We start from the raw sequence: 21232 nt of genomic DNA, 5'->3' as shown, positions 1-21232 counted from the left end.
TGCTAGAGGGATTGAATTTTAGATTAGATTAGATTCAACTTTTATTGTCATTGTGCCAAGTACAGATAAAAAGCCAATGAAATCCAAAGAATGGTGTTATTTACAAAATAACTGCGAATAAAAAGTAAGTGCTACAGCACACAAATATAAAAGTACTGAGACAGTACAATATGGGTGCAATACTGCTTAGCGCTGTGATGTGATGTTCAGCAGGGTCACAGCCTCAGAGAAGAAGCTCTTCCTGTGTCTGCTGGTGCGGGAGCGGAGGCTCCTGTAGTGCCTACCGGATGGGAGGAGAGTAAAAAGTCCATGGTTAGGGTGAGATGCATCCTTGATAATGCTTTTCGCCCTGCCCAAGCAGCATTTATGGTAGATGTTCTCAATGGTGGGCAATTGGGTGCCGATAATCTGCTGGGCAGTTTTCACCACCCGCTGGAGTGCTTTGCGGTCTGATATGGGACAATTGACATACCACACTGTGATGCAGCTGGTGAGTATGCTCTCAATGGTACAGTGGTAAAAGTCCGTCAGTATCCTGGGACAGGGGTGAGCTTTCTTGATGCTCCACAGGAAATAAAGGTGCTGTTGTGCCTTTTTGATCAGGATGGAGGAGTTCAGGGACCAAGTGAAATCCTCAGAAATGTGGACACCAAGGAATTTGAAGCTTGATACACGCTCCACTACAGCTCCGTTGATGTAGATGGGGATGTGAGTGTGGCTCCTAGCATACTTGAAGTCCACAATGATCTCCTTGGTCTTCTAGGCGTTAGGGGCCAGGTTGTTGTCGGCACACCACGCGGCCAGGTGCTGGACCTCGTCCCTATAGGCTGTCTCGTCATCCCCTCTGATCAGACCAACCACCGTGGTGTCGTCTGCGAACTTGATTATGGAGTTAGAACCATGTACAGGAACGCAGTCATAGGTGAAAAGGGCTCAGCACACAGCCTTGAGGCAAGCCGGTGTTCAGGGTGAGCGTGGAGGAGGAGAGGTTGTCTAACTTAACTGATTGGGGTCTGTTAGTCAAAGTCCAAGGTCCAATTGCAGAGGGATGAGTTGATACCAAGCTGGCGAAGTTTGGCGATCAGCTTGGAGGGGATCACAGTATTGAATGCTGAACTAAAGTTTAGGAGTGGGGAGGTTATGCTGCAACTGTATGGGGTACTGGTGAGGCTACATCTGGAGCACTGCGTGTAGTTCTGGTCTCCTTACTTGAGGAAGGATATACTGGCTTTGGAGGCAGTGCAGAGGAGATTCACCAGGTTGATTCCAGAGATGAGGGGGTTAGACTATGAGGAGAGATTGAGTCGTCTGGGACTGTACTGGCTGGAAGTCAGAAAGGTGAGAGGAGATCTTATAGAAACCTACAAACATATTTTTGCATAGTAGGGGAATTAAGGGTTATGGAGGAAAAGCAGGTAGGTGGAGATGACCAACAGGACTAACAGGCTCCGGGCCAGCTTCTTTCACCAGGCCTTCAGACTGATTAATTCATGCTGATAAAATTGTATTTCTATGTTATATTGACTGTCCTGTTGTACATACTATTTATCATAAATTACTATAAATTGCACACTTAGATGGAAACATAACGTAAAGATTTTATTCCTCATGCATATGAAGGATGTTAGTAATAAAGTCAATTCAATTCAATTCAATAAGTCCATGGCCAGATCAGCCATGATCTTATTGAAAGGTAGAGCAGTCACAACGGGCCAGATGGCCTCCTCCTGCTCCTATTTCTTATGTTCTTATAGAAACATAGAAACATAGAAAACCTACAGCACAATACAGGCCCTTCAGCCCACAAAGCTGTGTCGAAAATGTCCTTTCCTGAGAAATTACCAAGCCTTACTCATAGCCCTCTATTTTTCTAAGCTCCATATACCTGTCGAGGAGTCTCTTAAAAGACCCTATCATATCCGCCTCCACCACCATCACCGGCAGCCCATTCCACACACTCACCACTCTCTGCATAAAAAACTTACCCCTGACATCTCCTCTGTACCTACTTCCAAGCACCTTAAAACTGTGCCCTCTCGTGCTAGCCATTTCAGCCCTGGGAAGAAGGCTCTGACTATCCACACGATCAATGACTCTCATCATCTTATACACCTCTGTCAGGTCACCTCTCATCCTCCATCTCTCCAAGGGAAAAAGGCCAAGTTCACTCAACTTATTCTCAAAAGACATGCTCCCCAATCCAGGCAACATCCTTGTAAATCTCCTCTGCACCCTTTCTATGGTTTCCACATCCTTCCTATAGTGAGGCAACCAGAGCTGAGCACAGTACTCCAAGTGGGGTCTGACCAGGGTCCTATATAGCTGCAACATTACCTCTTGACTCCTAAACTCAATCCCACGATTGATGAAGGCCAATGCACCGTATGCTTTCTTAACCACAGAGTCAACCTGTGCAGCAGCTTTGAATCTGCTGTGGACTCGGACCCCAAGATCCCTCTGATCCTCCACACTGCCAAGAGTCTTACCATTAATACTATATTTGATCTACCAAAATGAACCATCTCACACTTAACTGGGTTGAGCTCCATTTGCCACTTCTCAGCCCAGTTTTGCATCCTATCAATATCTTGCCTCTGACAGCCCTCCACACTATCCACAACACCTCCAAACTTCGTGACATAGCAAATTTACTAACCCATCCCTCCACTTCTTCATCCAGGTCATTTATAAAAATTTATAAAAATCACGAAGAGTAAGGGTCCCAGAACAGATCCTCGAGGCACACCACTGGTGACCGACCTCCATGCAGAATATGACCCGTCTGCAACTACTTTTTGCCTTCTCTGGGCAAGCCAGTTCTGGATCCCCAAAGCAATTTCCTCTTGGATCCCATGCCTCCTTACTTTCTCAATAAGCCTTGCATGGGGTACCTTGTCAAATGCCTCGCTGAAATCCATATACACTACATCTACTGCTCTACCATCATCCATGTGTTTAGTCACATCTTCAAAAAGTTCAATCAACTCGTAAGGCATGACCTGCCTTTCACAAAGTCATGCTGACTATTCCTAATCATATGCCTCTCCAGATGTTCATAAATCCTGCCTCTCAGGATCTTCTCCATCAACTTACTAGGCTTTCTCTATTTGTAAGCCAATGCCTCTTCCTCTGTCTCTTCATTTTGGTTCCCACCCCCCAGCAATCCTAGTTTAAACTCTCCCCAATAGCAGTAACAAACCTCCCTGCCAGGATATTGGTCCCCCGGGATTCAAGTGCAACCCGTCCTTTTTATACAGGTCACTCCTGCCCCAAAAGAGGTCACAATGATTCAGAAATCTGAATCCCTGCCCCCTGCTCCAATCCCTCAGCCACACATTTATCCTCCACCTCACTCTATTCCTATACTCACTGTCGCATGGCAAAGGCAGTAATAACGAGATTACTCCCTTTGTGGTCCTGCTTCTCAACTTCCTTCCTAACTCCCCGTAGTCTGCTTTCAGGACCTCCTCCCTTTTCCTACCTATGTCATTGGTACCAATATGTACCACGACCTCTGGCTGTTCTTCCCACTTCAGGATATCGTGGACATGATCAAAAACATCCTGGACCCTGGCACCTGGGAGGCAAACTACCATCCGAGTTTCTTTCCTGCGTCCACAGAGTTGCCTGTCTGACCCCATAACTATAGAGTCCCCTATCACTGCTGCCATCCTCTTCCTTTCCCTACCCTTCTGAGCCACAGGGCCAGACTCTGTGCCAGAGGCGCAGCCACTGTTGCTTCCCCCAGGTAGGCCTTCCCCCCGCCCCCCACAACAGTACTCAACCAGGAGTACTTACTGTCAATGGGTATAGCCACAGGGGTGCTCTGACTCCTGCCCCTTTCCTCTCCTGACTGTCACCCACTTCTCTGTCTCCCGTGGCCCTGGTGTGACTACTTGCCTATAGCTCCTCACTCTCCCTGACCAGATGAAGGTCATCGATCTGCATCTCCAGTTCCCTAACGCGGTCCCTAAGGAGCTGCAGCTCGACGCACCTGGTGCAGATGTGGCCGTCCGGGAGGCTGGGAGTCTCCTGGACCTCCCACATCTGACACTGAGCACAGAAAACCGGCCTCACACATATACTTCCTGTCTGTATTCTACTCAGGCAACCTGCCTTGCCTCGACCCGTTAATGCCTAAGCCCCGTTGAGCCAAAGCCTTCTTACTCTGTCTCCCTTTACTTCGTCGCCGGCTCCTCTGACGCCCACTCTATAAGGAGCCTTCTTTTAAACCCTTCTCGCTGTTCTCATTGGCTGACATCCACGAGCTTGCGCAGTCATGCCCCGATCAAACAGCAGAAGAAGTAACCGTCTCCTTTTAAACTCTTCTCGCTTTTAAATTCTCCTTGATGTTCTCATTGGCTGACGTCCACGCGCTTGCGCAGTCATGCCCCGAACAAACTGCTGCAGAGATAACGGTTGTGTTCTTATGTTTTTGTTTGACATTGAATTAACTATTTCTAAGTCATAATTACTGCTTTAAACCTTCAATGAATATTTTACAAACTATTTGATTAAAGAGAACCACTGTCATTTTCACTGTTGTACATGTCCCAAATATCCACATCGAAAATAGATTTGACCAGCACAATTGGCTGCTAAATCCAGGCTAATTACTTTCAGGTTGACATCATTGTGACAACTGTCTAATTATTTTCGTGCAATGTTAACAATATTCCTTTAACAAGCGTTAGCAATTTTTTTTAATATTACATTATTACCAATTATTACCCATTATTACCAGTGTTAGGACCATTTGCACTGGATACAGCTTATTCAATATACCTTTGCAATTAAAACATACTGTAATATGTATGTGTTTCTACAAATTTCAGCAGGAATCATTGTGTCACTATTACTGCTTATGTCAGCTCAACCCCAGAAACCTGGGAATACACACCTGCACCCCACTTTTTGTAATTTACGCTCACTATGTCTGTTAAATTGTTTGGATTATTTGACAAAGTATCATAGAGTTAATGAGGGCAGTCCAATTGAGGCAGAGTCTTCAACAAAGTTGCCAAGAACTATCCACAGCTCTCCAAAAAACAATAATGTGCAGTTTAAGCATAATACAGTACAACTTAAACAGGGTAGGATAATTCTGTGTGCATTTTCTGGGTGTCTGTGCCCTTCAAGAAAGTTAACTATTGACTCATCTGGAGAATGTTCATTTGCCCTACCACGTTTTTCAGCAGGATATTAAAAGATTAGATTGTAAGATTCACTTTATTTGTCACAAGTACATCAAAATATACAGTGAAATGCATTACTTGTGTCAAATCAGATCAACGAGGATTGTGCTGGGAGCAGCCCATAAGTGTTGCCATCTGTCCAGCACCAACACAGCATGCCCACAACTCACTAACCCTAACCCTAACCACTCATCTTTGGAATGTAGGAGGAAACTGGAGCACCCAGAGAAAACTTGTGGTCACGGGGAGAATGTGCAATCTTCTTATAGACAGCAGCGGGAATCGAACCCTCATCAGTGATCGCTGGCGCTGTAAGTCAACTGCACTAGCTGTATGCAACACTACTGTGCCGCCACTGATAATGTCAATAGTACAACATACATTCTATTCCCCACCAGCCTCTGTCAAAAAACTATACTCCCTCCCCTCCCCTCGCCCACCTATCCATTATCCCCTATTTCACCTGTTCCACCTATCACCTACCAGTAGCCTCTGTCCAAGAATTCTTATTGACTCAGAAACCACAGTTGACTAACCGTGTTTCCTTGAAATTGCATTCTTTATCTTGACTGAGATCTCTGGCCTCACCTGAAGCGTCAAGTATGTCCTTGCAAGTAAGTCTCGTGGTCACTCTCAGCTTCTGAGACTCAGGATGAGGGCATAGTGTGAATGCTGAGCTCTGCCACATCTTACAATTTGCTGCTCTTTGCTCAAAGGAGGTCACCCAAACTGTACAATCAATTGGAGAAGACTTTTCCTTCCGCTCACAGGGGTAAGCAGCAAGGATGTGAACATTTGTCTGTATTACAGGCTTTTTCCAAAATTACAGGCAATCATAAATGGCGTTTAGGTTCTCACAGAGACTCTGGCTGGGCAATCTCTTGCTAGGTGAGTCTGGTTACTGGCTTTGGAAAGTCATGGTGGTCCCCATAATAAAAGAACATGCTTAGTATTAGCATTGCTTTTCACCAATGTGTCCATGTCATAGTCATAAAGTCATATAGCATAGAAACAGACCCATTGGCCCACTATGCCAATGCCAACCATTGTACCATCCGTGCTAATCTTATTTACCCACATTAGGTCCATAGCCTACCATGCCTTGATAATTTAAGTCCTTGTCTAGAGGTGTTTTTCATGGTATTATAGCTCCTGCCTCCACCACCTCCTCAGGTACCAGGCACCAACCATTTTCTGTATTAAAAAAAATCCCCCTCAATCTTGATTCCTGGGATGGCAGGTCTTTCATATGAAGAAAGACTGGATGAACTGGGCTTGTACTCGTTGGAATTTAGAAGATTGAGGGGGGATCTGATTGAAACGTATAAGATCCTAAAGGGATTGGACAGGCTAGATGCGGGAAGATTGTTCCCGATGTTGGGGAGGTCCAGAACGAGGGGTCACAGTTTGAGGATAGAGGGGAAGCCTTTTAGGACCGAGATTAGGAAAAACTTCTTCACGCAGAGAGTGGTGAATCTGTGGAATTCTCTGCCACAGCAAACTGTTGAGGCCAGTTTATTGGCTATGTTTAAGAGGGAGTTAGATATGGCCCTTGTGGCTACAGGGGTCAGGGGGTATGGAGGGAAGGCTGGGGCAGGGTTCTGAGTTGGATGATCAGCCATGATCATAATAAATGGCGGTGCAGGCTCGAAGGGCCGAATGGCCTACTCCTGCACCTATTTTCTATGTTTCTATGTTTCTATGTTTCTATAAATGTTCCATTCCTTGCCTAAAACCTGTGCCTTCTTGTTATAGACACCATCTCCTTCGGGAAACGAAAGACCCTTGCTATCTGCCCTATGTATTTCCCTGATAATTTTGTATGTGTGTATCAGGTCACCACTCAGTCTTATCCACTCTGGGGAAAAAAAGCCGATCCAACCTCTCCTTATAGCTGAAATGCTCCAGTCCATGCAACAGCCTGGTGAATCTCCTCTGCATCCTCTCCAGTGCAACCTCACCCTTTCTATAATATTTTTCCGAAACCATCTGGGTGCAGCCTCTGATCCTTCTCCCACAATTGTCATACATTAATCTTGTCATTCCCAGGATCATTGTTGTGAACCTCCTCTGGATATTCTCCAATGTCAGCATGTCATTTCTTAGATAAGGGGCCCAAAACTGCTCACAATACTCCAAGTGTGGTCTGACCAATGCCTTATAAAACCTCAGCATTACATCCTTGCTTTTATGTTCTAGTCCTCTCAAAACGAATGCTAACATTCCATTTGTCTTCTTTACCATTGACTCAACTTACAAGTTAACCTTTAGGGAATCGTTCATGGGTACTCCCAAGTCCATTTGCACCTCTGATTTTTGAATTTGATCCCCTTTTAGGAAATAGTCCATGCTTTTATTCCTTCTACCAAAGTGCATAACCATGCACTTCCTTACACTATATTCCATCTGCCACTTCTTTGCCCATTAGAGAGCAACCTGTCAAATACCTTCTGCAGACACCCTGCTTCCTCAACACTATCTGCTCCTCTGCCTATCTTCATATCATCTGCAAACTTGGCCATGAAGCCATCAATTCCTTCATCCAAATCATTGACATATAACGTGAAAAGAAGTGGTCCCAGCACCAACCCCTGAGCAACATCACTAGTTATCAGCAACCAACCAGAATAAGCCCCTTTATTCCCACTCTTTGCCTCCTGCCAGTCAGCCAATCTTCTATCCATGCCATGTAAATCTCCTGTAACACTATGGGCTCTCATCTCGTTAAGCAGTCTCATGTGTGGCACCTTGTTTAAGGCCTTCTGAATATCCAAATAAACAATATCCACCTGACTCTCCTTTATCTATCCTGCCTGTTATTTCCTCAAAGAATTCCAACAGGTTTGTCAAGCAAAATTTCCCCTTCAGAAAACCTTGCCTACTTTCACCTATTTTATTATGTACCTCCAATTACCCTGAAAGCTCATCCTTGAAAATGGGCTTCAACCTCTTCACGAAAGTCAGTCTATCCAGCCTATAATTCCCTTTCTTCCACCTCTCTCCATTCTTAAAGAGTGGAATGACACTTACAATTTTCCAGTCCTCTGGAACCATTCCAGAATCCAGTAATTCTTGAAAGATCATTGCTAGTACCTCCACAATCTCTTCAGCTACCTTTTTCAGAACCTTGAGGTGTAGTCCATCAGGTCCAGGTGACTTATCTACCTTCAGACCTTTCTGCTTCCCAAGCAACTTTTCCTCAGTAATGGCAATTACACTTGCCTCCCCTCAACACTCTCTAATTTCTGGCATATTGCTAGTGTCTTCCACTGTGAAGACCGGTGCAAAATACTTATTAAATTCATCCACCATTCTTTTGACCCCATTACTGCCTCTCCAGTGTCATTTTCCAGTGGTCCAATATCCACTCTTGTCTCTCTTTTACTCTAAATATATCTGAAAAAAACTTTTTGTATCTTCTTTCACATTATTGGTTAGCTTACCTTCATATTTCATCTTTTCTCTCTTTATGGCTTTCTTACTTGCCTTCTGTTGGTTTTTAAAAGCTTCCTAATCCTCTAGCTTCCCACTAATTTGTGTTCTCTAGATCTTATGCTGTCTTTCATTTACCTTGTTCACCATGGTTGCCTCATCCTCCCTTTAGAGTATGTCTTCATCTTTGAGATGTATCTTTTTTGCGCCTACGAATTTCCCCCAGAAACACAAGCCATTGTTGTTCTGCCATCATCCCTGCTTGTGTCCCCTTCCAATCAACTTTGCCCAGCTCTTCTTTCATGCCTCTGGAATTCCCTTTACTCCACTGTAATACTGATACATCTGATTTTAGCTTCTCCTTCTCAAACTGTAGGGTGACTTTTCTCATATTATTATCACTGCCACCTAAGGGTTCCTTGACATTAAGTTCCCTTATCAAATCTGGGTCATTGCATAACACCCAAACCAGAATTGACATTTCCCTAGTGGGCTCAACCACATGTTTTCAAAAGCCATCTTGTAGGCATTCTACAAATTCCTTGTCTTAGGATCCAGCACAAACTGGATTTTTCCTTATTACATTTGATTTCTATCTCCTGTTGTAATTTGTATCCCACACCCTGGCTACAGTTCAAAGGCTTGTATATAATTCCCATCAGAATCTTTTTATCCTTGCAATTTCTTAATTCTACCCACAAGTACTCTAATCTTCCAATCCTGTCACACCTTTTCTAAGAATTTGATTTCATTTTTTGCCAACAAAGCCACCCCTCTCCCCTCCCTCTGCCTACCTGCCTATCCTGTTGATACAATGTATATCCTTGGACGTTAAGCCCCCAACTATGATCTTCTTTCAGCCACAATTCAGAGATGCCCACAACATCATACATGCCAATCTCTAACTGTGCCACAAAATCATCTACCTTATTCCTGCTGGAGGGTCTCGACCCAAAATGTCAGCTATACTTTTTTCCATAGATGCTGTCTGGTCTGCTGAGTTCCTCCAGTATCTTGTGTGTGTTGCTTGTATTTCCAGCTTCTGCAGATTTTCTCTTGTTTGTGATTACCTTATTCCATATACTGCATGCATTCAAATAGAATATCTTCGGTCTTCTATTCATCATCCTTTTTGATTATAGCCTCCTGTTACACTTTAACTCATCCTGCTGACTGTAATTTTGCCCTATCATCTGTCTGTCCTTCCTCACAGTCTCACTACACACTGCATCTAGTTGTATACTAACTGTCTCATCCTCAACGCTGTTCTCATTCCCCTGCTGTTAGTTTAAACCCTCACTAACAGGTTTAGCAAACCTGCCCAAAAGGATATTGCTCCCCCACGGGTTCAGGTGTAACCCATGCTTTTTGTAAAGCTCATACTTTCCCCAGAAGAGATCCCAATAATCCAGAAATCTGAAACACTTCCCCTGCACTAATTCTTCGGCCACACATTCATCTGCCAAATCATCCTATTCTTACCCTCACTGGCATGTGACACAGGCAGCAATCCGGAGATTAGTGCCCTGGAGGTCCTGCTTCAGCTTTCTGCCTAGATCCCTATATTCTCTCCAAGATCTCCTCACTTTTCCTACCTTTGTCATTGGTACCAATATGTACCACAATGTCCGGCTGTTCAACCTCCTCCTTTAGAATGCCATGAACCTGATCCGAGACATCCTTGACCTGGCGTGCAACATATCATCTAGGTGTCTCTTTCATGTCCGCAGAATCTGTACTCTGCTCCTCTAATTATGGAATCTCCTATCACTACTGCACTCCTCTTCTCCCCACTTCCCTTCTGAGCCACAGAGCGGAACTCAGTGAAAGAAACCCAGTTGCTGCAGCTTCTTCCCGGAAGGTTATCCACCCAACAGTATCCAAAGTGGTGTAATTACTATTATTGAGGGGAATGGCCGAAGGAGTACTCCGCACTGCTTGCCCACCTTGCTCATTTCCCTTTGCCTCTCCTGACAGTTACCCAGGTACCTGTTTCCTGCAACTTAGGGGTGACTACCTCTCTGTAGCTCCTATCAATCACCTCCTCATTCTCCCATATGAGCCGAAGCTCACCAAGGTGCAGCTCCAGTATGTGGCCTACGGTGAGTAAGGTATTAGGACACTTCAGTTCAGAATAGAATGGAGGTAGAAACAACGTGTGAGAGTGATGAACTAAGAAAAGAATTATACAGGGTGAGAAGTTCTGTTTTAAAAGTGGTTACTTAAACGGAGAAAAAGGAAGAGCACCAGGGTTCCACTGAGGAATTGTTGAAAGTGGCATTCCGTAGGTTGAGAATGCTGCTCAAAGAAGAAAGTCTGTGGGATCCTAGAGTGTAACAAAGTTACTGAGTAAGAAATTCAGGCTAAGCTTTTATAAAATGTCAGGTATAATTTGGGTCAACAAACAGAGATGTTCCTTATTGTAACTGTGGGCAGAGTGGGTAATATGGAAAAACGTGAAGAGACAGAGGGAACTGGCAAATCAAGTAAAACTGGATTACTGATCTCTCATAGCATGTATCATATCTGATGTACAGAACTTGTCCCTTATCTACATGCTTAATAGAAGGATATCAAGGTCTTGGAGATATTGGCAGGAATGCTGTGAAGGTTGCTGGACTTAAATTCAGCAGATAAACTGAGTAGAAAAAAAATTAAAGCGAGGCTTCGTAGAGATGATAGAAATTCTAAAAGGTGCTGACAAGTAAATAAGGAGAATGTGCTCCTGCTAGGTAAGAGGGCTGGTTATAGAGCACACAGATTTAAGATATCTAGTGAACAATAAAACAGAGATGGAAACTTCTTTAACCTTCATTCCTCTAAATACACAGATTAATCCATTACTTGAGAAATGTTTGATCTTTGATGTATTATGTTTTAATGCAGGTCACCTCTCATGATATGCTTCATAAAAATGAGCTACTGGTAATTGACAAGTAGAGTCCTGCTGTTCTTGATTGAGTGGTTTATTCAAAAAAAAGATTTCATTCAATCTATTTGTTCACTGTTCATTGCTGAAACCTAAGATTGTTTCTCTCAAACTGCAATGTGTTGGAACCGCTGCCAACTTAATCAAGTCAGCTAATTTAGAGATTAGGAATAAGAACCAAAAACTTTGGAAATTCTCAGCAGGTTAAGCAGCATCTGTGGAGTAAGAAGTGGAGCCAATATTTCAGGCAATAATCTTTCATCGAGACTAGGAAAATCAGAAAACATGCCAGGGTCTTAATTACAGAGAGATGGAAGGTATAAAGAGAAGAAAGGATCTGTAATAGGTCGGAGAGCACAAGATACTGTGAAAAATTGGTAGTGGTGTCAGCTGGTGAAAGCTTATTAACTGCACATGATCCATTTGGAGAAAAGGATGAAGAGAGAGAGAAAAGTCAATGTTAGAATTGTGAGATATGGAACCTAATTACTACTGTACTGGCTACTGTATTCTCTGTAGTGCTAATTTTAAGTTGGTCAGTTAACACAGGGTATTGATCACAATCACTGCTAAGCTAGATACATTTCACGATCTTTGAAAACATACCATAACGAAGGAAGAGCCATTTACTTGTCAAATTCAAATTGCCCCGCAATGGAACATAATACTTATGTATTGCCTGAATTTTATATTTAGTGCATTTTCTAGGCTTGGAACTTTGAAATATTATCTTAAGAATTATTAAGATGTCTATATATAGCATGTTAGTACTGTGATAAATGTCTTTTCTGACAAGTCACTTAGGTCAATTCCCTATGAATATCATATGAGTTCATGTAGGAAGCTGAGGGCTACCTAACTTTGCCTTTTGGGACAATAGGTGATGTTTTGAAGCCAACAGACAAGTCCATTAGCAAAAGAATTGCTTTAGAACAACAGATGGTATGTATGGTTGAATATGTTCAGATTGTTCTAAATGTACAGTATGTCAAGAAATATATGTCAGATGACTTGTAGGAAATAAAATGATAGTTCATGTTCAGATGTTAATAGCCACCCAGTGAGTTGAACCTTTTGATGCCTAAGTGCAGGAAACCAGTGTTTGTCTGAGATTTGTTCTATAACATAAATTGAAAATCTCCATGTGGCGAACTCTTCTGTATAAATATTCAAAATGTTTCTTTGATTGATTTTAATAGGATTTATCATGACAAAAGGTTTTTTTCTAATACTGCTGTTACCTTAGAAGAAAATCTTTTTGCATTGCTTTCATTCTCTATGGTAGGATAATGGTCAGGAGTCCAGTTTCCATACTAAACTGTTCCAGTATTTGTGGTATTAGCGACTAGTTACTAGTATGCATAGTAAAGCACTAAATAGCTTCTTGGTACTGCAGTTGCTCTACATCTTCCTACATATGAATGTATATTCTATCAGAAAGCAAAATATACAAAATGAAAATGATTGTGCTTCATTCATGTTGAGTTTCTCGACTACTACTCTTCTGAAAATTGTGACTCATGCTATGTTAGATTACATTTCATGGTACTGAAATCGTACCTAAGTGATTTATTTCTTAAGTGTAACTATCCCTAGTGGAGGAGAGTGTGATTATTTTTTCACTGAGGACATCTGAGCTAAGATTAAATCTGGAAAAAGTTGTTGCCCCCAAATCTGTGCTTATTTAACCTCAAGCTCTATGAACTGTTTGAATTATGTTTCCACCACAGTCATAGCGTTAAGGTCATCCTCATCATACCATGAATTGCACTGCACATGACTGTGGCTTTGGTGAGCCATCACTCTTTACCCTGCTCAGCCTTTGTGCAGTCTTTGACACAATCCTCTTCCATACTATGTGGCTGTTTAGGGACTCAACCTCATCTCCTCCCTCTTGCATTCATTCCTTAGCAAGACAATCTTCTGGAAAACTAGCTCCTGCTACTCAGTGCACTCTCCTATTTCTCATCCATGTCCATATCCTGACAGCTTCATCTGAACAGATCCCCAATTCTGGTGTACACAGATGGCTAACAACTCATCCTTACCATTGTGTCACTTGACATTGAGCAACCATTTAAGTACAGGCTAGACTGGAACTTTGTCTTCAGATCGCACCACAAACTGCGTTGTCCAGACATCAGTGCCAGCCCTGTCCTGACCTTCAGGCTGAGGCTGAGCAATGCTCTTGGCAACTTTCACGGGTTATTTGAAACTGAACTACTGATTCCACATCCTTACAATCACTAAGACCCCTGTACACGAACACACATCTCTACTGCACTTTCACGTTACCTTCTGCTGAAACCTTAATCTATGTCTTAGTATTTAATGAAAGACCGCACATCTCACAACACGCTGGAGGAACTCAGCAGGTCGGGCAGCATCCGTGGAAAAGATCGGTCGACGTTTCAGGCCAGAATCCTTCGTCAGGACTGCGTCAGGAAGGGTTCCGGCCCGAAACGCCGACCGATCTTTTCCACGGATGCTGCCCGACATGCTGAGTTCCTCCAGCGTGTTGTGAGTGTTGCTTTGACTCCAGCATCTGCAGATTATTTTGTGTTAGACTTCACATCTTCTGTTTTGGGCAGATGGAGCTCATTAGCCGTGGTTGGCAATTCATCTAAGAGAAGGAAAACTCTGATCTCAAACTTCCGCTGTCTTGCAGCTATACCCACTCATGGGGAAGGCTTCGGGAGTAAACCCCAAGGGAAAAAATCCAGGGTTGGAGTCCCTAAGGCAGTCCCACATTGAGTTCAATGTTGACTGGCAACTCCTGCAACACCACTGGTATCAAACTGTATTGGTTTCTGCCGTTCCTTTGGGTTCATCAGATGCGTGAAGAGGGGGAGCTTGCTACGTGGGCAACAGCTTGCTCTCCATATCGCACTGCCCATGCTTGTGTGTCTAGACAGCTAGGACACAATATCCATGGTTAACTCTGAGCAATGGAGACCCTTAATCGCATCTTCTATGAAAATTTGAGGCCAGAATCGAACCACCTCATGTAAACTCAGCTGCTTTATCACTGCCCTGTCCAGATGCATGCATCACTGAATGTCCAAGCAACATTTCATAGGATTATAGTGAATTCACACCATAGAAACAGGTCATGTAGCCTAACTGATCCATGTTGTGCTTATGCTCCTTCACCTTTCTCTTCCAAAGTTTTAACATATAATTAACCATCTCTCACTTACCGGAAATAAACATGTATTGTGCATGATTTATTATTAAAAGCAAGTGAGTCTTATATAATATTGTAAACTGTATTGGTATTATCAGCCAATAATAATAAGTAAATCAAAGCAAGTTAGACTGAACACAAAGGATAATGTTCTCAAGAGCATATGCTGAAGATTTATTAAGTTTATATTTTCCACCTACTACTGATCATTCCAACCTATTGGAGAGAAAATCAGATGGTCCATTAGTTTATTATTGTCACATCTACCGAGGTACAGTGAAGGACTTTCTTTTGTATGCCATCCATACAGATCAATTCCTTGCATCAGTACATTGAGGTAGTACAAGGGAAGAGCTATAACCATAATGTTTTGGTGACAGGCAATTCCAATTTATTGGATCGGTTCCGATCCCGCAGCCCGCCTATGGGTCATAGGGAGTGCTTTAACGTGTCTTGGGATAGTGAGACCTGGTGGTGCCTATCCCACTCCAGGCCAGACCTCAGCCAATGTCCTCCAACTCGGTGGCTCGCCCTGGTCTCGAACACGTGGCCATTGTAGTTCTTTGGGGAACTCATCCGCCCTGGCTGGTGACTTTGTCGACAAGGTCCTTTGCCCAGTGGTGCCATGTTAACATTACCCCTTCACATCGTTTAGCCCACCAGCTAAAGCAGTGTACCGGGCTGTGCCACTTGGAGGCAGGTGTGAGAGATTTAGGAGAGGGGTGAGGACCAGTGATGCCTGTCCACCCTACTAGGTAGAGTGCAGCTGCCAGGCATCGAAGGTACTACCTCTATCCAGAGCCCCCTGCACCCCAATTCCAATTTATACACTGTTGCAAACCAAACCCACAATCATCCATTTCATGTGCCACTAACAGTGAATGTTATTGCAATAAAAAATTAACTCTGCAGGGAATCAGCTTTTGATTAGTAACTCCTAGAGTCCATAATATATCTGATGTCATGGACTGTAGATGCACAGGGAGTGAGTGTTCTCAGTTTGCAACTTCCTACAGCTCGAAGCATAATCAAACATTTGAAGCTTCCAAAGTTGCTTTTCATCCATGCACAGCACACTGCTGACTCAACAGGGAATATTGCCTACTTTAATTTTGATTAAAGGGCACAGGTTTAAAACGAGATGAATGAGTTTAAAATGGGATCTTAGGGATTAGTTTGCTTTACACAGACCGTGGCTGATATCTGGAATGCACTGCCACAGGAGGTGGTGGAAACAGACACAATTAGTACATTTTAAAAGCTTTTAAACAGACCCTTAAACGGGAAAAGTATAGAAGAATATGGCAATAATATAATAAACATAAGAGATTCTGAAGCTGCTGGAAATTTTATTTATGTATTTATTCATTCATTCATTCATTTATCTATTGATTTATTTCTTTACAGCAGGCTCTTATGGCCTAACTAACCACACTGCCCAGCAACCCACCTATTTAACACTAGCCTAATCACAGGACAACTTACCAATTAACCTACTAAACAGTATGTCTTTGGACTGTGGGAGGAAACCGGAGCTCCCGGAGGAACTGCACACGGTCACGGTGAGAACGTACAAACTCCTTACAGACGGCGCCGAATTCCGACGTCCCGAGCTGTAATCGCGTCATTCTAATCGCTACGCTAGCGTGGCTGAGGAACTCAGCATCTATGGAGAGTAATAAACAGTCGAAGTTCCAGGCCGAGACTCTTCATCAGGAGTGGGCAGATGAGATTTTGTGCGGATGGACAAAAAGGTTAGCGAGCACACAGTAGACGAAACACCGTTCTGTAGGGTTCAATGGCTCTGGCCTTGTTTAATTGATTGCACACAATAAACTAATTAGAAGAAATTTGCAAGTTCATTCAATTCTGCATTTAAGGAAGGTTAGACTTCGCAGGAGCCAGCTGACAGAAAGCAGACTTGTGAAACGTGAAAAAACAGATCTGCCTCTCCCGAATGGTGTCAAACTGAACTCCGCGGCCCCTTCCACCACCAGGCAATGTGCAGCAGAGGGCAGGGGTGCTGCCACAAAACAACGAATTACACGACAAATGTCAATGATAAAAACCTGATAATGATTCTGCGCGTGGTTGGGCTTCAGCTCGCAGGTCCCGGCTACAACACATCACTATTTTAATTCGTATGATCACGAAGGTTTCAGGTATCCCACTATGTAAAGACAGAAGGCTGATCAGCAGCACAGTCTCTGAAAATGGAGAGTGGCGACTAATATAAATCCAAAATGCGACAGTATAATTCAAGGTGAAATTCAACCTGAGATTTTAATACAACCGAAAAGCAGTCATTGTCGAAAATTAGTTGTACCTACGCGTGAGACCCAACACTCATGAAAGGAGCATCATATGTGCCCACGCAGCTCAGATGTAACATGCATTTACTTATCAATGTTTATTTGAACTAAGTTTCCCCCTGCCATTTATTTGACAAAACAAAAGAAACAGCTAGTGAAGGATTTAAGGCAAACTGGCTTACGACGAAATCAAATGGTCCTGGATATCATCATCTATAAAGTTTCTAATCTTGCATTTATAATTATAATACCCTACAGAGTTGCGGACAATATGCGAGATGTATATGCAACGGCTTCAGCTGTCTTTCGTCAATGCTTCCCGTCTCCCTCGAGGAAGTCCACATGCCAAAGGCTTTGGAAATTTTCTGCTTTCTACTGCTGTTCACTTTTTTTTATTACATGCATAACGTTATTACAAAGTTCTGGAGCTTCAGATGCTGGTGTACAAATACATTTAAAGCGTCCAAGTTTTCCCTGACACATACCGTTTGATGACACAACCGTCACAATGAATTCTAGCTCTGAATAGTGTGCAGCAACGGTTTTAAAGTATCTTTTCTCAATTAAAATGTGCCAATTTTTGCTAAAAAAAAATTGGAAATGCGATATGCGACCTGTTGTTTTAATACCTCTGCTTCTCTAGAAATGTAAACAAATGCTCACATTTTTGCGCCGCCTTTTAAATTCATTGTGAAATTATCGGCAATACTTCATCGTTTAATTTTTTGTTTTATTAATGTACTTTCCATATGGTTTCTCCTAGTGTATTTATATATTCTAGGAAATGGGCCTTAGGTTAGAATCTACTCTCATTCACTTTTTAGCCCATAAATAATGAATTTCCTTTACAGCTTTGAAAATACGCACGCTCTCCATCATATTAACACCGCGAAGATGGAAGGAGGGGTCTCTCACGTTCTAAAACAGAGCTGGAGAAATGCGAGGAAGGTTGCACAAATCCAGTTCAGCATAATCTGAAAAATCAGCTTCACTTCAATGAACACGGCTGTGTCAGTCAAAGCAAGCCAGTTTATAAAGAAAGGCTAAAGTAGCAGTTTAGGTTTTCGCCAGCAGCGCTGTCATAATAAGTAAACGTGATACTTAGAGGTTTTATCGCTGGTGATTCAAGATCAAATATTTCACTTCATCAGCTAACAAACGGGGATAAATATGTCATCGGGTACTGGAATAATAAAAAATACATAACATTTACGAATAATTTTACGTTTTATATGAAATGGTAAAACTAAAGTATCCTATATTACGAAGAAAGTCGGCAAAAGGTGAAGCACAAAAAAGGCTCCATTATAAATTCTCAGGCCTTTTTTTTTGTCTGCAAGGTAGTCGAGATATTTTAATGGAAAAGAAAATGCCACTTGGAATAATTCTTTCTTCATTTAGTCAGAATCTCCGTGAGTCAGTTCCAGAAACCCGCACTCCTACACTGCAATCATTTACAGTCACAAACAGCTGAGATCAGTTTGAATTCTGTAACTTGATCTTTCCATAGAAGAAATGCCACATTATCAGCCCCAAGACTTATTTCAATACCATTCTTTTCTCTTTTTCGCTACACATGTGGGACTGAGAGCTTATTGAGCTGTTTGGGAAATAACACTTTTTTATCGAGATTTTATTATAAACAGAATTTATTTATGCAACCTGTTAGAGTTCAAGTCATGTTAAAAATAAAAGCAAAGCAGAGTGCAGGAAAACTATAGCAGAAATGTCCACATCTGGAAAGTCAGACGTTTCGGTGAAAGTTTCAGGTTGGAGTTATTTTGCCAGATCTGAAGGGAGAGAGGCAGGAGTTCGGCGGTGTGGAATTGACTGAAGTAGACTTCTTTGTTTCAGTCATCCCCGCACAGAAACTCTTTTGCCCTGCCTTAAAACAAAAGTTCTGACCGCCACCTGCAATGTTACACTTCTCTGAAAAATAACGTTGCGTTCTGCTTCCATGCCAACTAACTGCATATTTCCAGTACCTGCTGTTTCATTTTAGACTTCGTATATTTACACTTATTATGTTCCTTTGCACTTCTACCGAGAAGAAGTTTCCAGAATCTATTTTGCTTCTTCAGTATCATTGTCAGTGATGGTAAGGAGTTCCCACTTAAAGAGCTAATTTATCTTTTATTAGTTTAAGAGTAGGAGTCCTAATTTATTTGGGCATTGCAAGCATGATAAGTTGATTTATATGCAATAACTCTGACATGATGCAAAAGCCCGTGGAAACCATTTTTTGTTTAATATTTTGAGATCCACATAGTTCAAAATAAATCTTATCACACAGCATGACTAATTTTCTGTGCGAAATGTGGTATTCAATGATTGTACAACATTTTGGGTGGTATCTACATGGATGTGTGTGTGTATATATGTATATATGTGTGTGTGTGTGTGTGTGTGTGTGTGTGTGTTGTATGTATATATAATATATGTATGTATGTATATATAAATATATATATAAAGATTTTCAGTTCAGTATATTATGCCCAGAAGTGTTAATCTCATTTTTGTTGGCCTCATTTTGAAGGGATTTTTATAAAATACCTAGCCTCTGATTTAAAGGGGTGGTTCTGCACAATTGGTCCCAAATTATTTATTACATATAACAGAAGTGAAATGCAGTGATCCCCCTGACCACAATCAACATCTATAGAAATGTACATTTTGTTTAGGTTTTACAGTAGTGTCATTATACCTCAGCCCCCATTCTCTGGAATTGTTCTTTAGGAAAATATACTCAGCTGTCAATATTGCAGGAACAGTGATAGTTCAACTGGTAATGCCTCTGTGTCTTTATTTAATCCACATAGTGACATATGAGGCATCACACAACATGGTCTCAACAGTGGTATAGCCATGATGCAGCTTGCATTTCTGTGCATCTCTGAAGACAAATGTTGCAAACTAATTCTTACCCTTCCCACCCAAACTATCACATTAATGAACTGCACTTTAATATCTTGCTCCTGCAGCACTTGGCCCTACTCAAGAACAGCAACCAGCATGATAGTAAACTGATTTAATCTCTCCTGTGTTATGCATGTAACAACAGAAGACAAACACTGGGAATTTGGAGCATAGCAACAATGACGCAGGCACAGGATTACATACTAGATGGCCGGTATCATTCTGAGAAGAACAATAGGTCTTGATTATTACTGTTATACTTATAATGATAAATTTATTAGGATTTGAAATAAAAATCTTATCTTTGGTCATCATTATCAGTAGAATGGTCAGCATTTCTGCTGTTTTCCATCAATACGATCATAAGACCATAAGACATAGCACGATTTATTTTCCCTCTCAACTCCATTCTCCTGCCTTCCCCCATAACCTTTGATGCCTTTATTAATCAAGAACCTATCAACTTCCACTTTCAGTCTAGCAGGAATAAGGCAATTAGAGTAGCATTGTCCCAAGAATCGATAACTTTTTTTTTATTTCTCTGCAAGGTTCTGTACTGCTTTGGGTTATTTTTAACAAACTGAGATCCCAAATCGAGTGGCAGAAAGGTGTTTTTGATGCTATTATATCACTCTTCCATAACGTCTGATTAATTAATGAAATGCATGTTGAAAAATTCTTCATGGATACAGTACAACAGAAATAAATGTATTGGTTGAATCACACACAGCTTCACCAACCAATACATTCATTTCCATTGTACTGTACCCATGAAGAATTTTTCAACATGCCTTTCATTAATTAATATTAAACCATGGATTACATGTTTATTTTTCACCCTGTACATTTTATTGTTTCTTTTGTCCGTGACAAGTATGAAACGTGCAATTATCTTTCTTTAAAATCCAGCTAAAATCTGTACCAGCATCCTGCAAAAAACATGGTAAAATCATAGCATTTGGCTTGTTAAAATTGTAAATTGTTGTGTAATGCGCACTGAAACAACTGTCTTAGTCCATTTTTTATTATGATCAACAAAAATACTACCAATCACTGCATGAAATAATGTCTTTGAAATGAACTTCATCAGATTTCTATTTTTATGTTTGTGAAATATCTATAAGTAAATCACATATAACCATTTGTAGTCAGCAGAAACAAGCACATTTTATAATGGCAATAGCATAGTATCCTTTGCTTCTGGAATCCAGTTCCATTAGAGCTGCCAAGTAGGGATGAATTTCTAGGTGTGTTTAATCCC

Source organism: Mobula hypostoma, chromosome X1 (genome assembly GCF_963921235.1).
Source record: "Mobula hypostoma chromosome X1, sMobHyp1.1, whole genome shotgun sequence".
Classification (NCBI taxonomy): Eukaryota; Metazoa; Chordata; class Chondrichthyes; order Myliobatiformes; family Myliobatidae; genus Mobula; species Mobula hypostoma.
Note: the sequence above shows the minus strand (reverse complement) of the source record.